We start from the raw sequence: 12,500 nt of genomic DNA, 5'->3' as shown, positions 1-12,500 counted from the left end.
GCCTGCGGTACACCCATTTGGATAAGAGTGCACGCAGATGCGGGCCTCGACGGCTACACATTTCCTCGGGCGGCCGCCTCCCGGCCTCCGTGGAGCGCGGGATGCACGGTCCCATCGACAAGCCTCTCCCGTTTTTACCGTGGCGTCGCGGTTCACCACGGCGGGCGGGTCGGTCTCCTCCGCATAAAAAGGGGGACCCCCGCTTTTTGTTCCACGAAATCGCACAAGCTTTTTTCGCATCCACGGTTTGCCACCGCACACCAAAATGCCGATCCGGCTGCCTACTTTAGCCAACAGGTGGAGCCAGGCGCGCCGTACTTGCGCGGCACTTCCCACGTCCACCGAAGTCGGTGCCAAGGACCACTTTCGGCGCCGGAGCCGCGTACGAGCCTACTCGAGGCGGAAGAACGAAGCCAGCAAGGGCCTGGCCGCAAGTGCGTTCAATTGTCGGGACGTCCAAGTCCCTCGTTCTTCCGTGCTTCCTCTTTCGGCAAGTCGTTGCGGCACCTTCCCAAAGCGCGCAGACCCGCTAATCGCGACGAGCGCGACGTGGCCGTGCCGCCTTTCCCTCGGCAGCAAGCAAAACGCCTGGCAACGTCGACGCTCCCCTAACCGCGATCTCGCACCGTGTTTCGTGTGGCGAATTCAAAAGCCGGCCGGCGCTGCTGCAACCATTACGGTCGGTACGCATACGCCGCGGAGGGCGGGACGGTCATCGGAGCGTGCGGTTCCTCCATCGAGTACTGCGCACCTCGGCCGTCGCATCGCCGTGCCATGACCGGCCGCGCGTCAACGCGAACCGGTGCCAGCGAGATCCCTCGCCTGCAAGAACCGACCGGCAGCCTCCGTCACCCGAGGACGCGGAGGCGCTTGCCGCGGACGGCGGGACGGTATGCACTGGTGCACAGCGGACCCGTCACATCGCCAGTTCCTTGACCGACCGCCGACGCTTGTGCCGTTCCTCTCGTACTTGGCAGTCGCCGCGCGATTGTCGGGTCTCGTTCTTGCACGCTCGAACGGTCGGGAGGGCACTCGGCTGGCGTTTCGGGAACGCGCAGCCTCGCCTTCTACCGACGTAACCACGACTCGCCGTTCGCGCTCCGCCGCTCCTGTTTACAGTACTAGGCGGTCCCGCAGCGGTCGGGTCGCGCATTTCGAGCGCTTCGAGCCACGGTGCAGTGGCGGGTCGAAAGCCGACCTATGAGTGCGTTGCGCCGTTTGTACCCGCGTCCGCCACCTGGCCGACCGTCCAAGGTCGCGGTGTTGGCGTCCGCTGGGCGCAACAATTTGTCACGGGGTGCCGCTCCACATTCAGGCAGCCCCGTGGGGAAAAGCCGACCCCGCGTCCAAACGGGGTCAGCGGCAGAAAGTGTCGGGCGCAGACGCAGCTGAGGCGCTCACCCTTCACAATCCGTTAATGATCCTTCCGCAGGTTCACCTACGGAAACCTTGTTACGACTTTTACTTCCTCTAAATGATCAAGTTTGGTCATCTTTCCAACAGACCGGCGCAACCGAAAGGCCGCGCCGGACATCGGTCCGAAGACCTCACTAAATCATTCAATCGGTAGTAGCGACGGGCGGTGTGTACAAAGGGCAGGGACGTAATCAACGCGAGCTTATGACTCGCGCTTACTGGGAATTCCTCGTTCAAGGGGAACAATTGCAAGCCCCTATCCCAATCACGAAAGAAGTTCCACGGGTTACCCAGTCTTTTCAGACAGGGATAAAGACACGCTGCTTCCTTCAGTGTAGCGCGCGTGCGGCCCCGGACATCTAAGGGCATCACAGACCTGTTATTGCTCTGTTTCGTGCGGCTAGGAGCCGCTTGTCCCTCTAAGAAGGTTGTAAGGTGCTGGGAACCCCGCACCTATTTAATAGGCTAGAGTCTCGTTCGTTATCGGAATTAACCAGACAAATCGCTCCACCAACTAAGAACGGCCATGCACCACCATCCACCGAATCAAGAAAGAGCTCTCAATCTGTCAATCCTCCCAGTGTCCGGGCCGGGTAAGTTTTCCCGTGTTGAGTCAAATTAAGCCGCAGGCTCCACTCCTGGTGGTGCCCTTCCGTCAATTCCTTTAAGTTTCAGCTTTGCAACCATACTTCCCCCGGAACCCAAATACTTTGGTTTCCCGGAAGCTGCCCGCCGAGTCATTTGAGTAACTCAGGCGGATCGCTGGTTGGCATCGTTTATGGTCAGAACTAGGGCGGTATCTGATCGCCTTCGAACCTCTGACTTTCGTTCTTGATCAATGAAAACATTCTTGGCAAATGCTTTCGCAGTAGTTCGTCTTGCGACGGTCCAAGAATTTCACCTCTAGCGCCGCAATACGAATGCCCCCGTCCGTCCCTCTTAATCATTACCTCGTATTCCAAAAACCAACAGAACAGAAACGAGGTCTTGTTCTATTATTCCATGCAAGTTTATTCAGGCGACTCGCCTGCGTTGAGCACTCTAATTTTTTCAAAGTAAAAGCACCGGCCATCTCGAGGCACACAATGAAGTGCACCAAGAAAGAACCGGCATGATGTTCAGTCCGAGCCGTCGCATCGGGTAGATGCACTACTCGTCTGGAACTGAGATCCAACTACGAGCTTTTTAACCGCAGCAGCTTTAGTATACGCTATTGGAGCTGGAATTACCGCGGCTGCTGGCACCAGACTTGCCCTCCAATTGATCCTCGTTAAAGGATTTAGAGTGTACTCATTTCAATTACGGGGCCTCAAAAGAGTCCCGTATTGTTATTTTTCGTCACTACCTCCCCGTGCCGGGAGTGGGTAATTTGCGCGCCTGCTGCCTTCCTTGGATGTGGTAGCCGTTTCTCAGGCTCCCTCTCCGGAATCGAACCCTGATTCTCCGTTACCCGTAACAACCATGGTAAGCAAGTAACCTACCATCGAAAGTTGATAAGGCAGACACTTGAAAGAAACGTCGCCGGCTCGTGGCCATGCGATCAGCACAAAGTTATCCAGAGTCACCACACAATACGGGCCGAAACCCGATCGATCTTGGTCTAATAAAAGCACCCGTTACCCAAAGGGCTCCAGGCTCACTGCATGTATTAGCTCTAGAATTGCCACAGTTATCCAAGTAGGAAGAAACGATCTAAGGAACCATAACTGATTTAATGAGCCATTCGCGGTTTCGCCTTATTTCGGCATGTACTTAGACATGCATGGCTTAATCTTTGAGACAAGCATATGATTACTGGCAGGATCAACCAGGTAATCGTTCGACTGCGCGTCCGTCCTCGCCCTCGGCGGGCCGGACGCAGTCTGTGTGCGGCGGAGGCCACCTTCAGGCGCCCCAACACGCTTATTTTGCACTCCGAGATGACGGCGTTCGAGCTCGCTACGGCACAACCTTCCCGAAAGACGAGTGGGAGCCGTGCGGCAAGAAGCACGTTCATGCTCGCTCTTTTTCGTTGCATCGACTCGGTCGCGCCGTGCGGGTTGCCCAAGCCCGCTGCACTGTCGGTGGACGCGGCCGGAACTAGCAACGGAGCCGAGACTGCAAAGCCGCCAGACGACGGGTCACGCCCGCGTCTTCGGCGCTTTCGCATCTGAATCGCCCGAGGACGACACGGAACACACCTCGATATCGTGGTAAAACGGCACCGTCCGACAACCAGCCCCTAACGCATCAAGCGGATGAGGCTGCAGACGACTGCCGTGGATTCCCCTGGAGCAGACCCGAGGACACGCTTGACGAGGCCGAAGCCCGCCGCATATCAGACACCCGGTCGCTTTCGCGTACGCCGCTCACGAGAACCCCCACATAATAGCAGCGATAAGTACCCAGACCTCCTTGGGCCCTAATACGAGCGTACTCGAGAAAATTTCACCGCGGGTGTGCCCCGAAACGTGTGGCATGTTGAGCGTGCCACAAGTCTACGTCGCTCTCAAACCCGCCGAGGTCGTAGAATTTGCGACCCTACTCACGAAATTCCCACCGAGGATACGGCCGCAAACGTACCGCACCTTGGGTAGGCCACGAGTTTGTGCAACACTACGCTGACGGCACAGCACCGAGGTCGTGCGCGCACGCACGGGAAAATTCCGCCGCGGTTTCTGCCGAAAACGTGAGGCACCACGACTCTCCGCAAGTTCGCGTCGACTGCGAAAGACCGAAGTCGTGAACGACGTGTCCGCTACTCGCCGCCGACACGCTGGACACCAAACGTACAACGACTCGACGGCGTCGTAGAGGCCCACGACGCGGTTTTCCTTAACGACGTCTCGGCGTGGCACCGACAGGTTAGAACGGCCGACCAACGTTCCCTGTCCGCCGTTCGGCTCAGTCGAAGGGCTCGGCGACTTCGGCAACGCTGCGAAGCCGCACGGTGACGCACGCCATGTCCCCATTTTTTTTTTTCTTTCTGCGTCTGCCGGGGTGCCCCTATAATAGCAGCGATAAGCACCCAGACCGCCGTGGGTCGCTCGCCCCGGCTGACGTGGTTTTTCGTACTCCTGCGGCGGTCGCCGTCAAGCACGTCCAAATACGCTACTTTCGTGGGCGCATTCACGCTCTTTCGCTTCGCCGGAGTGCCAGCACTCACTCTGCCAAAAACGGCGAACATCCGAGCGGCGGTTCCCACTTTTGCGTCGGCGTCGCAAACCCCGCCCCGGCAGACGAGGTTTGCCGTACTCGTGCGACGGTGGCCGGCGGGCACGTCGAAAGACGCCGATATCGTGCGCGAATTGGCGCACCTTGGCTTCACCGGAGTGCCGCCACTGACTCCTCCAAAAACGGCGAAGATCCGAGCGGCGCTTCCCACTTTCGCATCGGCGTCCCGAACTCCGCCCCGGCTGACGCGGTTTACCGTACTCGTGCGACGGTCGCCGGCGAGCACGTGGAAAGACGCCGATATCGTGCCCGAATCGGCTCCGTTCGGCTTCGCCGGAGTGCCAGCACTGGCTCGGCGAAAGACGACGAACATCCGAGCGACGGTTCTCACTATTGCGTACGCGTCGCAAACCCCGCCCCGGCAGACGCACTTTGCCGTACTCGTGCGACGGTCGCCGGCGAGCACGTAGAAAGACGCCGATATCGTGCCGGAATCGGCCCCGTTTGGCTTCGCCGGAGTGCCAGCACTCACTCGGCCACAAACGGCGAACATCCGAGCGGCGGTTCCCACTTAGCCGTCGGCGTCCCGAACTCCGCCCCGGCAGACGCGGTTGCCGAGCTCGTGCGACTAGCGACCGCGAAGCCGTCTCGCGACGCCGCTTTCGTGCGCGGCTCCCACTGCGACCTGGGTCACCCGAGGTCGACGAGCAAAAAAGAATGTCGAAAAAAATTTTTTTTTTTTTTGCGTCTGCCGGGGTGCCCCTATAATAGCAGCGATAAGCACCCAGACCGCCATGGGTCGCTCGCCCCGGCTGACGTGGTTTTTCGTTTTCCTGCGGTGGTCGTCGTCAAGCACGTCCAAACACGCCACTTTCGTGGGCGCATTCGCGCTCTTTCGCTTCGCCGGAGTGCCAGCACTCACTCTGCCAAAAACGGCGAACATCCGAGCGGCGGTTCCCACTTTTGCGTCGGCGTCGCAAACCCCGCCCCGGCAGACGAGGTTTGCCGTACTCGTGCGACGGTGGCCGGCGGGCACGTCGAAAGACGCCGATATCGTGCGCGAATTGGCGCACCTTGGCTTCACCGGAGTGCCGCCACTGACTCCTCCAAAAACGGCGAAGATCCGAGCGGCGCTTCCCACTTTCGCATCGGCGTCCCGAACTCCGCCCCGGCTGACGCGGTTTACCGTACTCGTGCGACGGTCGCCGGCGAGCACGTGGAAAGACGCCGATATCGTGCCCGAATCGGCTCCGTTCGGCTTCGCCGGATTGCCAGCACTGGCTCGGCGAAAGACGACGAACATCCGAGCGACGGTTCTCACTATTGCGTACGCGTCGCAAACCCCGCCCCGGCAGACGCACTTTGCCGTACTCGTGCGACGGTCGCCGGCGAGCACGTAGAAAGACGCCGATATCGTGCCGGAATCGGCCCCGTTTGGCTTCGCCGGAGTGCCAGCACTCACTCGGCCACAAACGGCGAACATCCGAGCGGCGGTTCCCACTTAGCCGTCGGCGTCCCGAACTCCGCCCCGGCAGACGCGGTTGCCGAGCTCGTGCGACTAGCGACCGCGAAGCCGTCTCGCGACGCCGCTTTCGTGCGCGGCTCCCACTGCGACCTGGGTCACCCGAGGTCGACGAGCAAAAAAGAATGTCGAAAAAAATTTTTTTTTTTTTTTTGCGTCTGCCGGGGTGCCCCTATAATAGCAGCGATAAGCACCCAGACCGCCATGGGTCGCTCGCCCCGGCTGACGTGGTTTTTCGTTTTCCTGCGGTGGTCGTCGTCAAGCACGTCCAAACACGCCACTTTCGTGGGCGCATTCGCGCTCTTTCGCTTCGCCGGAGTGCCAGCACTCACTCTGCCAAAAACGGCGAACATCCTAGTGGCGGTTCCCACTTTTGCGTCGGCGTCGCCAACCCCGCCCCGGCATACGCGGTTTGCCGTACTCGTGCGGCGGTGGCCGGCGGGCACGTCGAAAGACACCGATATCGTGCGCGAGTCGATGCTTCTTGGTCTCGCAGGAGGGCCGCCACTCACTCCTGCAAAAACGGCGAAGATCCGAGCGGCGCTTCCCACTTTTTCGTCGGCGTCGCAAACCTCGCCCCGGCAGACGCGCTTTGCCGTACTCGTGCGACGGTCGCCGGCGAGCACGTCGAAATACGCCGATATCGTGCCCGAATCGGCCCCGTTTCGCTTCGCCGGAGTGCCAGCACTCGCTCGGCCAAAGACGACGAACATCCGAGCGACGGTTCCCACTATTGCGTACGCGTCGCGAACCCCGCCCCGGCAGACGCGGTTTGCCGTACTCGTGCGGCGGTGGCCGGCGGGCACGTCGAAAGACGCCGATATCGTGCACGAATTGGCGCTCCTTGGCTTCACCGGAGTGCCAGCACTCACTCGGCCAAAAACGGCGAACATCCGAGCAGCGGTACCCACTTAGCCGTCGGCATCCCGAACTCCGCGCCGGCTGACGCGGTTGCCGAGCTCGTGCGACTAGCGACCGCGAACGCGTCTCGCGACGCCGCTTTCGTGCGCGGCTCCCATTGCGACCTGGGTTACCCGAGCTCGACCAGCAAAAAAGAAGGTCGAAAATTTTTTTTTTTTTTTCTGCGTCTGCCGGGGTGCCCCTATAATAGCAGCGATAAGCACCCAGACCGCCGTGTGTCGCTCGCCCCGGCTGACGTGGTTTTTCGTACTCCTGCAGCGGTCGCCGTCACGCACGTCCAAATACGCCACTTTCGTGGGCGCATTCGCGCTCTTTCGCGTCGCCGGAGTGCCAGCACTCACTCTGCCAAAAACGGCCAACATCCGAGCGGCGGTTCCCACTTTTGCGTCGGCGTCGTAAACCCCGCCCCGGCAGACGCGGTTTGCCCTACTCGTGCGACGGTCGCCGGCGAGCGCGTCGAAAGACGCCGATATCGTGCGCTAATTGGCGCTCCCTGGCTTCTCCGGAGTGCCGCCACTCACTCCTCCAAAAACGGCGAAGATCCGAGCGGCGTTCTCCACTTTCGCATCGGCGTCCCGAACTCCGCCCGGGCTGACGCGGTTTACCGTACTCGTGCGACGGTCGCCGGCGGGCACGTCGAAAGACGCCGATATCGTGCCGTAATCGGCCCCGTTTGGCTTCGCCCGTGTGCCAGCACTCACTCGGCCAAAAACGGCGAACATCCGAGCAGCGTTTCCCACTTTCGCATCGGCGTCCCGAAGCCCGCCCCGGCAGACGCGGTTTGCCCTACTCGAGCGACGGTCGCCGGCGATCACGTCGAAAGGCGCCGAATTCGTGCACGAATCGATGCTTCTTGGTCTCGCAGGAGGGCCGCCACTCACTCCTGCAAAAACGGCGAAGATCCGAGTTGCGCTTCCCACTTTTTCGTCGGCGTCCCGAACTACGCCCCGGCTGACGCGGTTTACCGTACTCGTGCGACGGTCGCCGGCGGGCACTTCAAAATACGCCGATTTCGTGGGCGCATTCACGCTGTTTCGCTTCCCCGGAGTGCCAACACTCACTCTGCCGAAAGCGGCGATCATCCGAGCGGCGGTTCCCACTTTTGCGTCGGCTTCGCAAACGGCGCCCCGGCAGACGCGCTCGTGCGACGTACTCGTGCGACGGTCGCCGGCGAGCACGTCGAAAGACGCCGATATCGTGCTCGAATCGACCCCGTTTCGCTTCGCCGGAGTGCTGCCAGTCACGGCGCAGAAAACGGCGAACAAGTGTTTTTTTTTTTTTTTTTCCTAGAATTTGTGTTATAGAAGGCACATTTGATATCGGACGATAATTTTCAACTTTATCACGCGCACCGATTTTCGTGTAGAGGTTTGCAAGTTTATGGGAATTTCTCCACTTGGAATAATGCGATTTAGTAGTACTACGAGAACTTCATGGATGTACTCAAGGGTACGGGGCAAGTCAGTTACGTCAACACCTGCAGATTTTTTACACTTCAAACTGAAAATTGTTGGTTGTGAGTCCTCGTGTGATATTAAAGGCCGATTCGCTAACACATAGAACAAAGAAAGAAAGGAAGAAAAAACGCCCGCGCTCGCTCAAGAAACCTGGGTTCGCAACAAGTGGCAACAACAAGCAACCGAGCGAGTGCGCCAAAACCCGTGGCGGCCGAACAAACGCGAAGTCCCAACCGCGTCAGCCGGGGCGGCACGGGACAGGAAAAATCACTTCAGCCGGGGCGGCGGGGCACCGAATAAACCTCGTCACCTCGTCGCAGGATAAAAGAGGAAACAAAAAGTCTAAACAGCGTCTGCTGGAGCGAATGCGTAATAAAACAACAACAACAACAAAAAAAAAAAACACCCGCGCTCAAGAAGTCTGCAATCACCACAAAAGGCGACTGTGACCGAGCAGCGTCAGCCGGGGCCGTGCGGAAACGGAAAAACCGCGACTACCGGGGCGTCGAGGCACCGAAAAATCCACTTCAGCCGCGGCGAAAAAAAAAAACAAAAAGAAAGACGGAGGGGGGGGGGGGGAACCACGTCTGCCGGGGCGAAGGAAAAAAAAAAAACGCGTCTGCCGGGGCGAGCCCGGGTGCGGCACCACCGGGAAAACTGTGGCAAACAGACATGGCGATCGAGTGAGTGGGCCGCCAGCCAGGCTCAGCCAAAAAGTGCAAAGTCCGAACTGCGTCAGCCGGGGCGGCAAAAACCACGTCAGCCGGGGCGGCGCAAAAAACCGCGTCTGCCGGGGCGGCACGAAACCGCGTCAGCCGGGGCGGCGCGAAAACTGCGTCAGCCGGGGCGAAAGAAAAAAAAAAAAAAAACGCGTCTGCCGGGGCGAGCCCGGGTGCGGCACCACCGGGAAAACTGTGGCAAACAGACATGGCGATCGAGTGAGTGGGCCGCCAGCCAGGCACAGCCGAAAAGTGCAAAGTCCGAACCGTGTCAGCCGGGGCGGCAAAAAACCGCGTCAGCCGGGGCGGCGCAAAAAACCGCGTCTGCCGGGGCGGCACGAAACCGCGTCTGCCGGGGCGGCGCGAAAACTGCGTCAGCCGGGGCGAGCCCGGGTGCGGCACCACCGGGAAAACTGTGGCAAACAGACATGGCGATCGAGTGAGTGGGCCGCCAGCCAGGCTCAGCCAAAAAGTGCCAAGTCCGAACTGCGTCAGCCGGGGCGGCAAAAAACCGCGTCAGCCGGGGCGGCGCAAAAAACCGCGTCTGCCGGGGCGGCGCGAAAACCGCGTCTGCCGGGGCGGCGCGAAAACTGCGTCAGCCGGGGCGAAAGAAAAAAAAAAACGCGTCTGCCGGGGCGAGCCCGGGTGCGGCACCACCGGGAAAACTGTGGCAAACAGACATGGCGATCGAGTGAGTGGGCCGCCAGCAAGGCTCAGCCAAAAAGTGCTAAGTCCGAACTGCGTCAGCTGGGGCGGCAAAAAACCGCGTCTGCCGGGGCGGCACGAAACCGCGTCAGCCGGGGCGGCGCGAAAACCGCGTCTGCCGGGGCGGCACGAAACCGCGTCAGCCGGGGCGGCGCGAAAACTGCGTCAGCCGGGGCGAGCCCGGGTGCGGCACCACCGGGAAAACTGTGGCAAACAGACATGGCGATCGAGTGAGTGGGCCGCCAGCCAGGCACAGCCGAAAAGTGCTAAGTCCGAACTGCGTCAGCCGGGGCGGCAAAAACCGCGTCAGCCGGGGCGGCGCGAAAACCGCGTCTGCCGGGGCGGCACGAAACCGCGTCAGCCGGGGCGGCGCGAAAACTGCGTCAGCCGGGGCGAGCCCGGGTGCGGCACCACCGGGAAAACTGTGGCTAACAGACATGGCGATCGAGTGAGTGGGCCACCAGCCAGGCTCAGCCAAAAAGTGCTAAGTCCGAACTGCGTCAGCCGGGGCGGCAAAAACCGCGTCAGCCGGGGCGGCGCAAAAAACCGCGTCTGCCGGGGCGGCACGAAACCGCGTCAGCCGGGGCGGCGCGAAAACTGCGTCAGCCGGGGCGAAAGAAAAAAAAAAAACGCGTCTGCCGGGGCGAGCCCGGGTGCGGCACCACCGGGAAAACTGTGGCAAACAGACATGGCGATCGAGTGAGTGGGCCGCCAGCCAGGCACAGCCGAAAAGTGCCAAGTCCGAACTGCGTCAGCCGGGGCGGCAAAAAACCGCGTCAGCCGGGGCGGCGCAAAAAACCGCGTCTGCCGGGGCGGCACGAAACCGCGTCAGCCGGGGCGGCGCGAAAACTGCGTCAGCCGGGGCGAGCCCGGGTGCGGCACCACCGGGAAAACTGTGGCAAACAGACATGGCGATCGAGTGAGTGGGCCGCCAGCCAGGCTCAGCCAAAAAGTGCCAAGTCCGAACTGCGTCAGCCGGGGCGGCGCAAAAAACCGCGTCTGCCGGGGCGGCGCGAAAACCGCGTCTGCCGGGGCGGCGCGAAAACTGCGTCAGCCGGGGCGAAAGAAAAAAAAAACGCGTCTGCCGGGGCGGCAAAAAACCGCGTCTGCCGGGGCGGCACGAAACCGCGTCAGCCGGGGCGGCGCGAAAACCGCGTCTGCCGGGGCGGCACGAAACCGCGTCAGCCGGGGCGAGCCCGGGTGCGGCACCACCGGGAAAACTGTGGCAAACAGACATGGCGATCGAGTGAGTGGGCCGCCAGCCAGGCACAGCCGAAAAGTGCTAAGTCCGAACTGCGTCAGCCGGGGCGGCAAAAACCGCGTCAGCCGGGGCGGCGCAAAAACCGCGTCTGCCGGGGCGAATGCAAAAAAAACAAAGAAAAAAGCCCGCGCTTAATCAAAAGAAAACAAAGAAAAAAGCTTGCGCTTAATCAAAAGAAAACAAACAAAAAAAGTTCGCGCTTAAGCCTGGCGGTGGAACCACCGGGGCAAACAGACCTGGCGATCGAGTGAGTGGGCCGCCAGCCGGGGTGAGCCAAAAAGTGCAAAGTCGGAACCGCGTCAGCCGGGGCGGCGCGAAAACCGCGTCAGCCGGGGCGGCGCAAAAACTGCGTCAGCCGGGGCGGCACGGAAAAACGAAAACCGCGTCAGCCGGGGCGGCACGGAAAAACGAAAACCACGTCAGCCGGGGCGACATCAAAATGAGGAAAAAAAAAAAAAACTGCCTTAGGACACCTGCGTACACTTTCATGCGTTTGGGCATATCTCTCTGTAACACGCGCGCCCCTCGTTACGCGCGGCACTCTGTTTTCTCCGACACCCATATTTCGGCGGCATGTGGCACGCGCGCCCGTCCCTACGCACGGCACACCGCAGTGCTTTCTCGATATTTTTCTTTTCCTCCAACACCGTCATCTATAGGCTTTTAGTGACCTGTTGCTCGTGGCAAAAGTTCGCTAGCTCTGACACCTCTTGCATGCGCACCGTTTTTGCGCACGGTGCTATGCCGCAAAGCACGGCAGTCGCATGCGTTTCTCTCAGGCACCTCTTTTTTGACACAACGCTGTGGTGCTTAGAAACACACCCGCCGCTTTTGCGCACAGAACTCCACCGTACAGCACGGTAGTCACGTTTGTTCCACACGAACAGCAGTGTGCATCGTGCTACGACACTTTGAAAGCTTTTTCTTCCGAGTCTCGACCGCGCTGTTCCTTTCGTACTTGGCGCGGTTTTGGGACCAGCTTTGTTTTAAACCCCTACTGCGCGCCGTTCCTTTCGTACTTGGCGCGGTTCAGGGTTTGTTTCGAGCCCTTAGCCGCGCTGTTCCCTCCGTACTTGGCGCGGTTTAGGGTCGAGCTTTGTCTCGAGCCCTCTCCGCGCCGTTCCTTCCGTACTTGGCGCGGTTTAGGGTTTGTTTCGAGCCCTTAGCCGCGCTGTTCCCTCCGTACTTGGCGCGGTTTAGGGTTTGTTTCGAGCCCTTAGCCGCGCTGTTCCCTCCGTACTTGGCGCGGTTTAGGGTCGAGCTTTGTCTCGAGCCCTCTCCGCGCCGTTCCTTCCGTACTTGGCGCGGTTTAGGGCCGAGCTTTGTCTCGAGCCCCTACCGCGCGG

General features: G+C 60.5%; 1 non-coding gene across 1 annotated transcript; it reads right to left on the bottom strand.

Annotated features, from left to right (window-relative positions):
• Positions 1–1,415: 1,415 nt before the first annotated feature.
• Positions 1,416–3,230, bottom strand: LOC142793809 (small subunit ribosomal RNA). The gene has a single exon (XR_012891837.1). It is a non-coding gene; the product is annotated as a small subunit ribosomal RNA (ribosomal RNA).
• Positions 3,231–12,500: the final 9,270 nt, after the last annotated feature.

This window comes from Rhipicephalus microplus, unplaced genomic scaffold, assembly GCF_043290135.1.
Source record: "Rhipicephalus microplus isolate Deutch F79 unplaced genomic scaffold, USDA_Rmic scaffold_337, whole genome shotgun sequence".
In the NCBI taxonomy this organism is placed as follows: domain Eukaryota; kingdom Metazoa; phylum Arthropoda; class Arachnida; order Ixodida; family Ixodidae; genus Rhipicephalus; species Rhipicephalus microplus.
This window is presented reverse-complemented; position numbering and strand designations above follow the sequence as displayed.